Here is a 16,251-nt window from a genome sequence, read left to right on the forward strand (position 1 = left end):
CTGTACACTAACAAGGGCATTACTAAACTAAATTTTTCCCCTAATAAAAATAAATAGGTAAATAAAGTGAAAGAAAGGAAGTTCTTGAGGGTAAAATATGAAATAAGAAAAGCAATGAGTTGTTAATTATGAAGACTGAATAATGGGCACAAAGATTCATCATTACTCTATTGTTTGTTTTTGTTTCTGGTTGAGATTTTCCACAATAAAGAAATTTTGAAAGAACCAATCATCACAAAGTATTTAAGTCAAGAGATATAAAAATAGAGAGCTATGCATAGATATATGCAGCTATAATAATTTTAAGGAAAATTATAGCAAAATACAATTTTTCCTTGGTATAAAAATGTCATAAAAATGCAGACAAACAGAAACCATATTGACAGAATAATAAAGTGAATTTTAAAATTTTAAATTTTTCTATCAAAAGAAAGCATATGCAAAAATTATAAGAATTGACAGCTTGAGGAAAAACGTGTTTCTTCTATAAAAGCTATTAACTATACAGACTAAGGGATTTCTTAAAACCCACAAGAAAATGATATTCACTGGAGGAAACATTTGGAAGTGATGGATATATTTATAGTACAGACTGTGGTGATGATTTTATCTCTAAACTCGTCATGTTGTATGGATTAAATATAAGTATACAATTTTTTGTATGTCAATCATACCCCAATACATTAGTTTTAAAAACAAAAGAATGACACCCAATTAGAAAAATAATCAGTTTAGGTGGCCTGGGTAGCTCAGGCAGTTAAGTATCTGCCTTTGGTTCAGGTCATAATCCCAGAGTCCTGGGATTAGGTCCTGGGCTGGGCTCCCTGTCCAGTGGGGAGTCTGATTCCCCCTTTCCCTCTGCCTGCTGCTCTTCCTGCTTGTGTTCTCTCTCTCTCTATCAAATAAATAAATAAAGTATTTTAAAAATAATAAAATAATAATAAAATTGATGTTAATAGTACTGAATCATTACCCTAATTCCAAAAGTTCTATCAAATAAATTGAGAATTTATTTCTTCTTGGATTCAAGTTGCTTTAAAAAGAAAGAAAAACTACAAAAATGATAAAATAAAAAAACCTAAATTTTGCTTAAAAAATCAATCTATAAGAAAAAAATCAATCTATAAAACAAAAGTCAAAGGAATAGCCCCACCCTTGTGCCCAAGGCTTCATTCAGGTTCAGATACTCTTCTGCAAGTATTTAAAGGTTAGTAAGAAAGGAACGCTATTCTTGTACTTAATGATCTTAGTATTAGAGGATACAAATCTGACCAATTTACTTTTCTAAACTAAACCTATACATTCTCCCATACTTTTCATGCTGAAAAATGCATTTAATTTATATTTCTAAATTTAACCATACTTTAATAAGATCTATTTCTCATCATTAATTAATATAAGCCAAATCTATCATTATAACCTCCTATTTATTACACTTTGATTCAATAAACTGTTATGAGATGTTGCAAACAAAATTTCTTAGGCATAAAAGCTATAGCTAATTTTAATTTACCTTAGTTTTTTTTCTTCTTTAAAGATCATGACCTTAGCTGAAGGCAGATGCTTAACCAACAGACCCACCCAGGCACCCCTACTTTTCATATTTTTTTTTTTTTTTTTTTTTTTTTTTTTTTTTTTTAAATTTTATTTATTTATTTACGATAGTCACAGAGAGAGAGAGAGAGAGGCAGAGACACAGGCAGAGAGAGAAGCAGGCTCCATGCACCGGGAGCCCGACGTGGGATTCGATCCCGGGTCTCCAGGATCGCGCCCTGAGCCAAAGGCAGGCGCCAAACCGCTGCGCCACCCAGGGATCCCTACTTTTCATATTTTTTAACTTTTTATCTTTAAATAATTTCATACTGACAAAAAAGTTATCTTAGTTTTTTTTTAAGAGAACTACTCAACATTATGCCAAACCAATAATGGTTTTATGATGCCCCTAAATAGGCACTTACAAGTGCTCATTGAACAAATTCATGTGTGTATTATAGGGTAATGGGGGAATGCACTCATTTTGAAATGATTTTGACCACATATCAATATCAATAAAAAATTAAATTATTTTCTCATAAACTTTATATATGTACAAATATTTACATTAGAAAATATGCCCAAACATCAGATTTAAGTTATAATAATATAAATATTAATTTTACTACTTATGTGATTGGTATAATTATATCTATGACATAGTATGATTTAAAATAATTGCTACATCTTTGACATTTCTTTATGATTCAGTCATTTGAAGTTCTGAATTTGAATTCAAAAGATTTCAAAATGTTGTTCTCATAGCTGTTGTAACTGGAAACAAAAAACAAGTAACATGCAAATGTACAAATGGAAGAACTCCTCCTTGTCAATATTAACCATATCATCTTATTCAATTTTCCAATAATATGTATTAGCTCCACAAGTGATTTGTTGAAGTTAAGCTATTAAATGTTAACATTCTCTAACATCAACTGGATATTATTTAAAAAAAAGAAAGAGGGGTGGCGCAGCGGTTTAGAGCCTGCCTTTGGCCCAGGGCGCGATCCTGGAGACCCGGGATCAAATCCCATGTCGGGCTCCCGGTGCATGGAGCCTGCTTCTCCCTCTGCCTGTGTCTCTGCCTCTCTCTCTCTTTGTGTGACTATCATAAATAAATAAAAACTAAAAAAAAATAATAAAAAAATAAAAAAGAAAGAAAAGCACAAATTATGTTTTAAGTACTTTTATCACATTAGCAAGTTTTTTCCAAAATTGAAAATTTTAAGTTATGATATTTTTATAGCTAATTCACTGTAGTGTTCATAGCAACTAGAACAATTACAATTAGAAAAATGTTCCCAAACACCAGTTTTCAAAATTCTATTTCCATAGCATTAGTTCCTTTCAGTAAATAAATAATGTTCCCACTTGTTAAGATGTCAACTTCACTTTAAAGGTTGTATGTGTGTAGGTGTATGTGCCTGAATGTCAGATGGATGGATGTATATTTTATTATATACAACATAACAAAATATTGATGGCCCTTTTTATTACAGAAATAGCCACAAAATTAGAACACTTAAGTTTTTTTATTTTATGATACTTTTCAAAATTGTTCAATTTTTTAAGTTTGATGTTAAAAATTCATCATTGGATGATCGTGAATCTCTGTGTGAAAGATGGATGGATGGATGATTGGATGATTGGTGAATGGATGGTTGGATGATTAGTGGATCATTGGATGATTAGTGAATCTCTGTGTGAAAGAAAACATTTCTATTTTTATTCCTCATCTTTTTACATTGCATTTTAAAGAGTCTCTTCTACAAAAGTCTTATATTTGAAAAAAAATAAAAGCACATCTGAGGGTGTCAGTTATACCTCTTGCATGGTGGTTTTCCCATTTTTTCCTTAAGAACCCTCTCTAAATATAGGCTATGTGAAGGGTATAGGCCATTTGCAACCCTATCAAGTGACAATGGCAATGTCAATCCCTCGATTGGATATTAGTAAAGTTTATTGCTTCAATTTTTCCTTTTGAGCAAAAAATATATATGAAAATTCTAATATTTTATCCTTCCAAACTACTGACTTCTCCTGCATTCAGTTATCATCTTCAGAGACTATTACATTGGTAACTTGTATAATTATTTAAAATATTGCTCTAGAAACCACATTAGCAATTTTTAAGTATTTTCATGAGTGTGTGTGTATATATATATATAATATGTATATTATGTACATATATATACAATCATATATAAGAATATATGCAATATACATACATATGCATATTTGATCTATAATAAACATGCATTGTGTTTTGTATAGTGTATCTTTCAAAATGCTGCCTTTTATCTGTGTTATTTGATTACTTTTAGTTCCAATTCACTTAAAAATATCATGGACTGGGCAGCCCAGGTGGCTCAGCGGTTTAGTGCTGCCTTCAGCCCATGGCCTGATCCTGGAGACCCGGGATGGAGTCCCACGCCGGGCTCCCTGCATGGAGCCTGCTTCTCCCTCTGCCTGTGCCTCTGCCTTTTTCTCTCTCTCTCTGTCTCTCATGAATAAATAAATAAAATCTTAAAAAAAAATACCATTGACTAAATATAATGAGCACTGTAGCCTAACACTTCCAGTTTTGAACTGTATTATAAGGTAGTAAGTGTACAACCATACTCAAGAATATTTATAAAAGTGATACATTGAAGCAGAAAATACACAAAAACCCTAAATACCAGTCAATCAGAATTTCAATAAGTACAATCAGGGTGTAGCTCGTGTGCAGTGTCTCTTTCCACACCCCAGGAGGGACCACTGCAGTGTGTTCATATGGTCATATATTTGTCGCTTAATATGAAATGGCCCTCAATGGTCTCTTTGAAACCATCTCTCGTTTCAAATTAGCATCCCTAAACCCCATATTGGGATGGAAATGGGGGTCTCAGAGAAAAATCTTCTGGAGTAGATGTCTCCAGAGAAAAATTTCACAGATCCCTTTTCCCTTTATCATTCAGCTATTTAATGAAAGAGAACGAAGAGATTTGACCATGGAAATATTCCTTCTAATTTACTCTAAGTAATCTTCATCCTTGGTCACTCAGGCACCTTCCTTTGGAGTAGAATATCTATCACATATTGATGTATCATTTGAAATTTCCTTTTAAAAACTTGATAAAAGTATAAAACGAGATGACTCACTGTGACTTTCTGTAAATAACAGATATCTGAAAGAATGTTCTCAAAATGAACCTCTGATGGTAAGATTTTTCTGAGTCTTACATTTTCTTTTACTGTTAAATGTGAAATAACATTTCTGGAGTTATCTCTTTTTTGCTCTTTTAACTACTATAAAGTATGTGACTCTTTTCTTCCCGAAAATAAAAACAGGCCATAAAAATGTGTGATATACCTGGAAGAGTTTTATAGTGATTAAACAATTTCTCAGGTATTATTTCATTTGATTCTCAATATCCTAAAGGTAAACTGGATTAAATTCATCCAAACTTCATATATTTGAAACAAAATCTATCACTGAAATTCAAAAGAATAATTATTGCCTGAAGCTACTTATATATCTTTCTATCTTTGGTTGGTCTTGTTCTGAAATTATTACAGAAAAATTCAGACCAAGAACATGAACAATGACAAGGTCATGATTGGGAACCTTGTCTCTTAACTTGGCCCTTCCAGAATCCAATTCTGAGGAAACATTACTGAGACCTCATTTTACTTTATCTTCCCTAACATTTTTGTGACTACCATATCTTAATAAGAAAAACTGTTACCTACTATGATTCCACCAGCATACCCTTTTTTCCCCCTGAAATGTAGCTCATTTCTTCTTGTCTTTGCATATTATCTCTTCCTTTAGGGGAAAAATATAGTAATGCCAAGAAATTATTTTATTAAAAGTTAAAAATGAACTCTGTTGCTGTCTAAATGATCACGGCAAAACATATATTACCTCTATTCCTCTTTCTCATCTATATTGTACGTGGGAAATTGAAGTTACTGAACCTTTGTCTATTTTAACTCTCCTGTCAACTGATTGGATTGGAAAAAAAATTTTTCAAGTAAATTCCTTCTGAAAAGTCTAACTTAAGGAGACAGATATTTGCCTTAAAAAATTAAGGATATAGACTACTTAAATATCAAGTTATAAACATTTTATGTACTTTAAAAAGTTAAGAGAGATTAAAAAATAAAGTATAATATTCAAATATGAGGTTGTAGCTTAACCACCTGTTTTAATTATTTTTGTCATATAAATAATAAAACTACACATTCCTATAAAGCTTTCAGAATTTGATATCTTTTTTGATCTGAATAATTCAAGTGCAAAGAATTAAAAGCTATTGAGTACCAAAAGAAAGTTGAAATACCTAGCTTGGATTTACTATTTCACAGTCATAATGAGAGATGCTAATACATAATCGTAAGAGAGTCCGAAATAACATTCAGTGTTATTATAGATTATATTTATTTTGAAGACCATAAACAGCAGCAATGTTTTTAACTTACTCTGCTCCAGATGGTCTCCAGAAATATTTGACATTCAGTCCAAAACAAGATTAAGAAAGAACATTTGAATTTATCATCAGTTGTTATATTTCTCTCATTTTCCCTAACAATCTTCTTTTTCCCATTTTTCTCCTGCACTTATGTAAGGACAGATTTCTACACACATGCTCTATTCACATAATATCTAAACTGACCACTTATCCTAAGTGATACACATTCCTATTTCAGAAATATAAAAAATGTTAACAAGTATGGGTCTGAGAATCAATAAAATACAGTAACATTTTTAGATTTATCATTTATTACATCATTGTCTTTTAAAATTCTGATTTCATATATATTTAACATATACATACATATTTAACAACAAAAGTCTTGACAGCCTTGAGGAGTAAATTACATTCTTCAAGTTATTCAGGAAATTAAAATCTTCACTAGGAAATGACTCTAGGCTTGTGATTTGAGGACAATGTGTCCTAAATTGTTGTTAAGAGATTACAGACATCAGAATCTCCTTAGGTACTTATTAAAATTACTAATTTCTAGTAATTACTTATTAAAATTACTTAGTTCTGTCTGAGATCTAATAAATTGGCATCTTAGAGGGGTTGACGTCTGAGAATATTAAATCAGTACATATGCGCAGATGACTTGCCAGATGCCTGAAGACTGAAGAAGATTTAGGTTTGTTATGTTGCCTAATTCTGTTTTCCATATATTTAAGCAATCCGTACATAAGTATTAACAAGACATGATATTTCTCTTTCTTATAGAGTCTAAAAACTTTGTATTGTACAAAACACAATAAACTATACAGTAGTGGATAATACTCTATTCTCCCCCACAAAGAGTAGGGTCCTCTGCATACATATTTTTTCTTTCTTTTTCATAAATATTTTCTTCTTTTTAAATATTGATTGGTTGCTAAAAACTGTGGGTGGGGGATCCCTGGGTGGCTCAGCGGTTTAGGGCCTGCCTTTGGCCCAGGGCGCGATCCTGGGGTTCCGGGATCAAGTCCCACATCGGGTTCCCGGCATGGAGCCTGCTTCTCCCTCTCCTGTGTCTCTGCCTCTCTCTCTCTCTGTGTCTATCATGAATAAATAAAATAAAATCTTTTAAAAAAATAAATAAATAAAAAATAAAAATAAATAAAAACTGGGTGATAATTCTTAACACTTTTGCTAGGAATCATCTTATTCAGTTAATAACATCTTTACTTATGACACTCAAACATATATATCTAATTTAATAATAATTTTCTACCATACATATATGGTAGAAAAAGTGTATCAATTAAAGTGTTAATAAATCGTTTCCTCATCATTATTGTCATTTTCATAAACAGGACCTTTATTTTAAAAATGATTGAATTTGATTAGCAGAGAATTTCAGAAGAAATCAACCCTCAACTTTCCATTGGGTTATTCTTAGTCAATCATTATATATTCATCATAAGAATATACTAAAAACTGGGACACCTGGGTGGCTCAGTGGTTGAGTGTCTGCCTTCGCTCAGGATGTGATCCCGGAGTCCCAGGATCAAGTCCCACGTTGGGTTGCCTGCATATAGGCTGCTTTTCCCTCTGCCTATGTTTCTGCCTCTTTCTCTGTATCTCTCATAAATAAATAAATAAAATCTTAAAAAAAAAAAAAAAGAATACTAAAAACTTAAATGGCAGGGAGAATTCTAATATGGCCTCCAAGATTTCTGCTTCCTGGTGTACATGCCCTGTCTAGTCCCCTCCTGTGAATGAAATGGACTTGTGAATGTAATGGAAGAGTCTGGCCACAAGTGCCCCATTCACTGTTCACGACATGGTTTGCACTTCCTTCTAGGCCCTGAGAAGAGATCCTGAGCAGAGAATACAGATAAACCATGGAATCCTGCATTGGGCTCCCTGCTCAGTGGGCAGCCTACTCCTCTTGACTACAACCCCCTTCCATCCCTCTTCCTTACTCATGTGCCTTCTCTTATTCTCTCACGTTCTCTCTCTCTCTCTCTGAAATAATTTTTTTAACAAAAGAAACTTTGAGGTAATTAATTTGTATTGTTCAAAGCTGCTAAATTAGTGGCAATTTGTTATATAGAACAGAAAGTTAATATACTTTATTCTAAAAATTATAATATTCAATAAGATTATTTTTCTTCAAAATTAAACAAAAGCCAATGTTTTTTCTTAAATATTCTCATAAGGATATCATTTTTTATCATTATGAATAATATGTTTTCCCAGTTCTTTCAAGTGGGTAGAAATTGAAGCTCAGAATGTAGAATAAGAATTCAAAATAAGAAGAGCATCTTAAAATAAGCTTTGTACATTTGAGCAATTTAAAAGATACAAACTAGTTCCAGCCCAGAAATCTGCATATATCTAGTTAAAATTTAAGTTTACAAACTACCTCTTTCTAGAAAATAAATTAAAATCATTTTAGAAGTATTAATACATTTTTATTGCTTTGATGATATAATATTTAGAAATTTATTACGTATTCAACACTGAAATATTATTTATTAGGAATCTATGATGTTGCTGTCATGTTACCAAGTTTACATTTGTGAAAAGGTTCAATAAATATTTGCTCTCCCCTTGTTTGATGAGCATTTAGAATTTATACATATCTTTGATTTTCAGAAAAATTCCTGATTAAAAAAAAATGAAGAAATCCAAAGTCACATCAATGATTTCTAATTGGTTAAGAGGTGGAGGTATAGAGAAAACACAGTATAGTTGGTTAGATAAGCAGTATATGTATACATATGTCATACCTTAAATTTGTTCATTTTCAAGATTTAAATTTATTAAATCATTCTTCTAATCTATGTCTTTAATTCAAATCATTAAATATGTTTCAGAATTTTTCTGTTCTATAATAAAGCTTCTAGTAAAACTCTAAGATGTATTTAAATGGCTCCATTGTTTTTTGGTCAAAATACAGTCAAAGAAGATCTATACTCACACCATGAGTACTTTGCAAAGAAGAAAAAAAAAAAAGATAAGCAGATCATAAATAGAGAGTTTAGGAAAATATATTGATTAAATGCTGCTTATCCATCTATTTTTTTAAAAGGGTTGTAATAGACTTAACAAAAGAATACTAAGCTGGGAAATTTGGGTTTGAAGGCGGGGGTTGGGGGGGTTGGGAGGGATTGAGTTGTTTGTTTGCCAAGCATTAACAATAACAGGAAAGAAAAGAGTGGTAACTATACAGTCTTTTGTCTTTTTCTTTCTTTCTTTCTTCTTTCTTTCTTTCTTTCTTTCTTCTTCTTTCTTTCTTTCTTCTTTCTTCTTTCTTTCTTTCTCTCTCTCTTCTTTCTTTCTTTCTTTCTTCTTTCTCTCTTCTTTCTTCTTTCTCCTTCCTTCCTTCTTTCTTTCTCCCTTTCTTTTCTCATGAAGAATCAAAAGATTAAAGATGTAAAAAGAATCATTAACTAGAAATAGTGATTTAATTAGGAATGGGTATTACCTGAGAGGAAAACTTTCTACCATCTGTGACTCTTAATTATGGAAGCAAAAGGAACACCTAGTTTTGAAGCTAAGAGAGAGAGGGAGACAGAGAGGGAGACAGAGAGAGAGAAAGAGAACAAAGGTATTCAATATTAGAGTCATCCCAGTCCCAGAAATTTATAATGAAATGGAAGTTCCTTAAAATGTCACCTAAACACAAGTGGAAAATGTGCTACTGGCAATGTTTTCTCACCCAAAGGCGTGGAGAAAATGCAATCATTGGCACATAATCTTCAACCAGCACATGGGTGGATGCCAGTAGTACTTAGGAGAGTAAGAATTTGTAATTGCTTCCACTCATAAGAAAGTGTCTGAAGTATTTTTTTTTCTTTCTCAACTATTATTAGATTTCTATTTTAATCACATCTTATAGGAAAGAGTAAATTAATACTTCAGCTTAAAGAAACATTTCTATTCTGGCCCGTAAAAAGCTTACTCAATATCTTATAAAGATGCAGTAAACTGTGCTTGCAGAAAGTGTTGGAAAGCATCCCATTCATTAGAAGCTACTTAAAGCAAAGTACTTAGTCTTCTCAACCTGCCAGAACAAAATACCGTAGACTAAAGCTTAAACAAAAGAAATGTATTTCTCACATTTCTGGAGGCTGAAAAGCAAGGTGCCAGTAAGATGGGTTTCATTCTGAGGCCTTTTCTCTTCGCTGGTAGGCAGTGGCTATCTCACCATGTTCTCAGATGATTTCTTCTTTGTGTGTACTCAGGGAAAGAGAAGGAGGTGAGGGGAAGTGGGGAGAGAGGAAGAAAGAGAGGAAGAGCTCTCTGATGTTACTCCTTTAAAAAAAAAAAAAAAACTATTTTATTTACCTATATGAGAGACAGAGAGCTCAAATGGAGTAAAGGGCAGAGGGAGAAGCAGACTTCCTGCTGAACAGAGAGCCGGATGTGGGGCTGGATCCCCAGGACTTGATCCCGGGACTCAATCCTGGGATTCCTAGATCACGACCTGAGCCAAAGGCAAACACTTAACCAACTGAGCCACCCAGGTGCCCCCTGATCTTACTTCTTATAAAGGCACTAATCTCATCATGTGGGCCTCACCCTCAGGATCTCATCTAATTATTTCCCTAAGACCATATCTCCAAGTGCCATCACACAGGGGATTAGGGCTTTGTGAGACCACAGAAAAACATATATGTTGGTTTCTCTTCCCCAATTCCTGGCACAGAGTTCCTAAAACCCATGCAATTTCCTACATGATAAGAGCACTTGAGTCATTTTTTGTTCTAACATTTGGTCTTCAGCTCCAGTTCCTAACACAGAGTTTCTAAAAACTTTAGAATTTCTTGGGTGATAGCAGTGTCTTCTGTTCTAATGAGTATCTTTTTACAATTTGAAGTGGTGGTGGTGGTGGTGGTGAGGGGGGCAATATTGTAGGACTAACCCTTCAACCTGTGAGATCTAATGCTATCTTCAGATATATAGTGTCAGAATTGAATTAAACCATGATGGGACACCCAGTTAGTGGTATCACAGAGACTTGCTTGGCGTAGGAAAGAAAACCCTTCATGTATCTGGTTACTAGAAGGATCGGAGTATTCTGTGTGAATAGAGAAGGAGAAGCACATCAGAAGAACACAGCTTTAATATAGGAATTTAGGGGAAACACAGTCATTCATTCAATCCATACAGGGACTGTATCGAGTAAAAGCTTCTAGAAGTATGTTTTCCAAGATTAAAATTGCCATAAAAATTTGTTTTAGGCATTTAAATAAAATGTTAATATCATTATTTTAATCCACTTAATTTTGTCTATCCCGTAGAATGTTTAGGTCTAGAAAAGAAAAAAGGTAGTAAGAGTGGCATCTTGCACTACTACACTTTCTAAACACATCGTGAGTTAAATGGATGCAAATTAAACCTAGGAAAACCAATCCTAATTTCAAAGGTATGGATTTAGAGATCCTATTGATGTGTAATGGGGAGAAATTGAATTAATATATCTCTCTGTGGTGAAAGAAAATCAGTCTGGACTTAGATAGGACTTATATCTTATCCTCAAAAATCTCTAGACACAAAACAACTTCAGTTCCTTGAAGATAGAAACTATATCAGGTCGTGAACTATTTATAAAATATTGGCTAGCTTTAGATGGCAAACCGTTCCACTTGTAGGTAAATATATTTTCCTTTTTAATAAGAGAGAAGACTGTCTCTCACACATAAAATACAAATCTGTGTTAGGCCATTTATGCATTTCCACATATTCTTTTTTTTTAATTTTTATTTATTTATTCATCATAGTCACAGACTGAGAGAGAGAGAGAGGCAGAGACACAGGCAGAGGGAGAAGCAGGCTCCATGCAGGGAGCCTGACGTGGGATTCGATCCCGGGTCTCCAGGATCGTGCCCTGGGCCAAAGGCAGGCACCAAACTGCTGCGCCACCCAGGGATCCCATTTCCACATATTCTAGCTGTTATTTGAAACCTAGCACTTCCCACCAAGGTCTAAGATGGGTGCTCCAGCCTGCACCAGTGGTATGGTAGTGAGCATAGCTGCCTTCCAAGAAGGCTACCCTCTTTCCAGCCATTGCATTTACATTTTGACAACAGGAAAGAATGAGACAGAAGAAATAAAGTGGCCTATCCTTTTATTTTACTAAAATAAAGTGATTTATTTTTAAAATTTAAATAAATGGATATGTAGAAAGTATACAGATTTAAGTACACATTAATGATTTATTATAAAATAAACACACGTGTAATTATTTCCAAGGTTTTTAAGAAAATATTAATGGCAGCTAAGAAGCTTTTTGTTTATGACCTCTCCCAAACGCTAATCTCTTTCATCATATATATTTTAAAACCTGTGAATTTATTTTAACTGCATAGATTAGTTTTGTCTTCAAATTTTATATAAATGGAATTTATATAGTATTTATTTTTCAGTATCTGGCTTATTTTACCCAAAATAATGATTGTAAGATACATCAAAATTTTATATATAGAAGTAGATGTATTGTTATGCAATATTATTAAATTGCACAAATATATTAGTCATTCTAATGTTAGTCTTTCTAATGTTGACAAACGGGATATCTGAAATTTTTCAGATTTGAATAGTTGCAAATAATGCCACTATGAGTATTCTTGTCCACATCTTTTTTTTCTTTTTTAAGATTTTACTTCTTTATTCAGAAGAGACACAGGGAGAGAGAAGCAGAGACAGGCAGAGGGAGAAGCAGGCTCCATGCAGGGAGCCTGATGTGGAACTTGATCCTAGGATTCTAGGATCACGCGCTGAGCCAAAGGCAGATGCCTAACTGCTGAGCCACCCAGGCATCCCTTGTACACATCTTCTAATCAGAGAGTCATATCTGGGTAATGAGTATGAAAGTGCATGTGAATATGAAAATATAAATATATAAATACACAGACATATTCATATGTATGTGATATGTGTATATGTTTACTGCATAGCTATCAAAAAAATCCAGTGAGATAGTTCAAGAGAAAGTGAATTCTGTCTGAAAATTATTGGATTTGTCTTTCTACTCACAGATTTGGATAACTAAGCTGAATACAATGAGTGAATCCACACCTGTCACTGTATTTCATTGATGAACTGTTTTGCAGCCTTAAGGAAATCCACATGTATACTTTCTCAGACAAAACTTGTAAAGAGCAAATGTTTACAAATGTATATTTATGAGCTAAAATCCATTGCACAAAGATGTGATCCATCCATTTGGATTCTATGAAGCTTCTGTGATCCCAACATCCTTTGGACTCAGCTTCAACACAGTGATTTCTGAGTCCCAGTTCTCTTTCTGTTACATTTATTTTCATTTTCTAGGAGTCCTTGTTCCCAAATTGCCCATACATGTTGGAAGGAACTGATGTGGTTGGAGAAAATACGGCTATCACAATTTCACCTTTTAGTTCAAAATGGTATAAATGTAAAACCTGTGACGATTAAAAGAACACAATCAATCCGAAAGAGATAGTAGGTATTTCATCAAATATTAAAAGGTCAAAGAGTGTGACATCCCTACATTAGGGAAATTTATTTAAGAAATTCAATCTACTGAGGACTCTTAACTTTGAAATGTGATAAAGGTCATAGAACAAATTATTTGAAAACATTGTGAAAGTAGCAGTTGTTTCAAATCCACTAATATTTTGGAGACTTTTATGTTTCTTGCACTCTCTTTTTTACCATATGATCTCTCCTGTGTATGCAATAACTCTCCCACTACAATAAAATCACATTTCAAAGATCACCAATAACCTCTTTACTGAGTATAACATCCTCTTTCATTTCTCACCCACCCATTCTCTTTGCAGTATTTAAGACCCTTTGCTATCACTTTCTTTCTTAAGATCTTACATCTTTGGCTTTTTGAACTTTTTGACCTCTGAAATGTACCTCAGTCTATTTGCTGCAACTTCCTAAACACTGGGTGAGTACGCGAGGATCTTGTCACACAAAACTAGCCCTACGGTTTCCCCTTTAAAATATGTATATTTATGTATTTATTCATGAGGGACACAGAGAAAGAGGCAGAGACATAGGCAGAGGGAGAAGCAGGCTCCCTGCAGGGAGCCCAACGCAGACTTGATCCCAGGACCCTGGAATCACACTTGAGCCAAAGGTAGACACTCAACCACTGAGCCACCCAGGTGCCCCCTGCTTCCTCTTAATAAATCTGAAACTTCATAAGATTGTTGATTTCCATGAAATATACTCTTCCTCCATCTCATCCCTGTACACTTCTGATGACCTTGTTTACCAATAAAATTCCTAGTCATTTTTCAAGATCCAGATGACAATTTTTCTTCTCTATGGTGACTTCCAATCTGAATGCATCAAAATTCTATCACAGAGCCTTATTCCCAAGGCATAGGAAAGTCCGCGGCAAATAAGAGACATTCAATTTATGCAGTAGATGAAACAAGGGCTTTAGATTCAGAAGGCCTATATTTAAATTTTAGTTCTCTTTTGTATTTGAAATTAAACTGAAAAATTCTTCTCTGGAAACGTTTCCTGCTTTGTAGGAAACAGAGCTAATAATAACTTTCCTGTAATAGTTGTATGAAATAATGTATGGAAATCACCAAGGACGATGTCTGGCACTTAGTAGAAGATCTGTAATTGGTTGTAACTACATTCACTACCATTATTATTTCTCTGTTCCTCCACCTCTTCTCTTAAGAAGATTACTTCTTACTTAAGAAGTAATCAACAGTGGAATAAACAGAAATCTTAAATTTCCCTTCTTTGTGAAGTTGTATCATGAGTCAAGATAATTACTTTTCTAGCTAGAGAGATACATGTGTATAATGCATTCTGTGAAATCTACTTACAATCTGTTTCTCTTCTGCTAGAGGAGGTCGTCAAAGGAATGGGGTTGATGAGTTAGCTGGAGCTGGGCAATCAGACTTCTTCACCCTATCCTCCTTGGAAAGTATGTGCTGCCCACACTTTCCACAGTGGGAGCCATTTTTTAAGTATGGCCTTCGCAGAGCAATGTATGTTAGACCAGCTAGCCAAGATACATAACCGAACCCAGGTAAGACTTCTATGGAAGTGTTTAAGATCCTGCAGTTGGTTGAGGAGATCCACTTGTCTTAAGGCCTCGAGGATAAGCTGCCTCTCTAAGTTCCCTTGCTTATTAAACCTTCCCTACCAATATGGCATGGCCTGCCTCTTTTTTCAGTCGCTCCTTGCCTCCTGTATTCGGGTTTCAGACTTCACCCAGGAAATTCCTGTGTTTGTGATCCAACACTCTTATGATGTATTTAGTGGTCTATATACTTACTGAATCCTTAACAAGTCAAAAAGAATGAAAATACAGTAGCTTCTCCATAGATCATATCAGTTTATCCTTCTTCTATTTTACTATCTTCCCCCACTGTAGTAACTTGATGATCCATATACCAAAATAACCAAAAATATTGTTGTGGGAAGTAGCAGAAGAATGTTGATGTTTGCTTACAGAAGTGTCATTCATCTAATTTTTTTTTTCTTTTTCTTCTCCCCTTCTGTTCCTTGGAAGTTTGATAATTTACAAGAAAGCCAATTTAATTGTGAAAATTCATGGGACATCTGGCTGGCTCAGTCAGTTTAGTGACTGCTTTGGGCTCAGAGTCCTGGAATCAAGCCCTGAATGGGGATCCCTGCTCAGTAGGGTGTCTGCTTCTCCTTCTCCCTCTGTCTCCTCCCCTGTACTCATGCTTGTCTCTGTCTCTCTCAAATAAATAAATAAAATTTTAAAAATAAAATGATTTGTGAAAATTCAGGCATATTTACCAGTTCCTATTCCAGACACTTAGTAGGACACTTAAAGGTAATGCAAGTTTTTCTTACACAGTGACCACTAGCCAGGCAAAAAGAAATTACATATTAAGATACATATTGTTTAGCCTCTGGGAAAAGATGGGCACAAATCTTTGACTACAATATTGGCTAAAACTAAGGAAGGAAAAAGATAGGATATTAGACAGTATATGCTTTTTTTAAGTGTTTAACTGGAGAAACAATAGGATCAGAGGAGAAATAGCGTGAGAACAAAGGAATAAGAAGAGATGAGTAAGTAGGCTTAGAAAGAAACCATGGCTCTATCTCTGACTGGAGGAAGAGAGAGAAGCCAGCATGTTTAAGAGTATTTTGCCTTTCAGAAAAACCACACCTTATTTGATTGGAATAACAGTCTTCTGCAATAATTATAGTCTTTTTCAACATTATCTGTCTGTAGCACTGCTTCTACAGAACAATCTTCCTATTTCCC

This window comes from Canis lupus, chromosome 31, assembly GCF_003254725.2.
Source record: "Canis lupus dingo isolate Sandy chromosome 31, ASM325472v2, whole genome shotgun sequence".
NCBI classification, from domain to species: domain Eukaryota; kingdom Metazoa; phylum Chordata; class Mammalia; order Carnivora; family Canidae; genus Canis; species Canis lupus.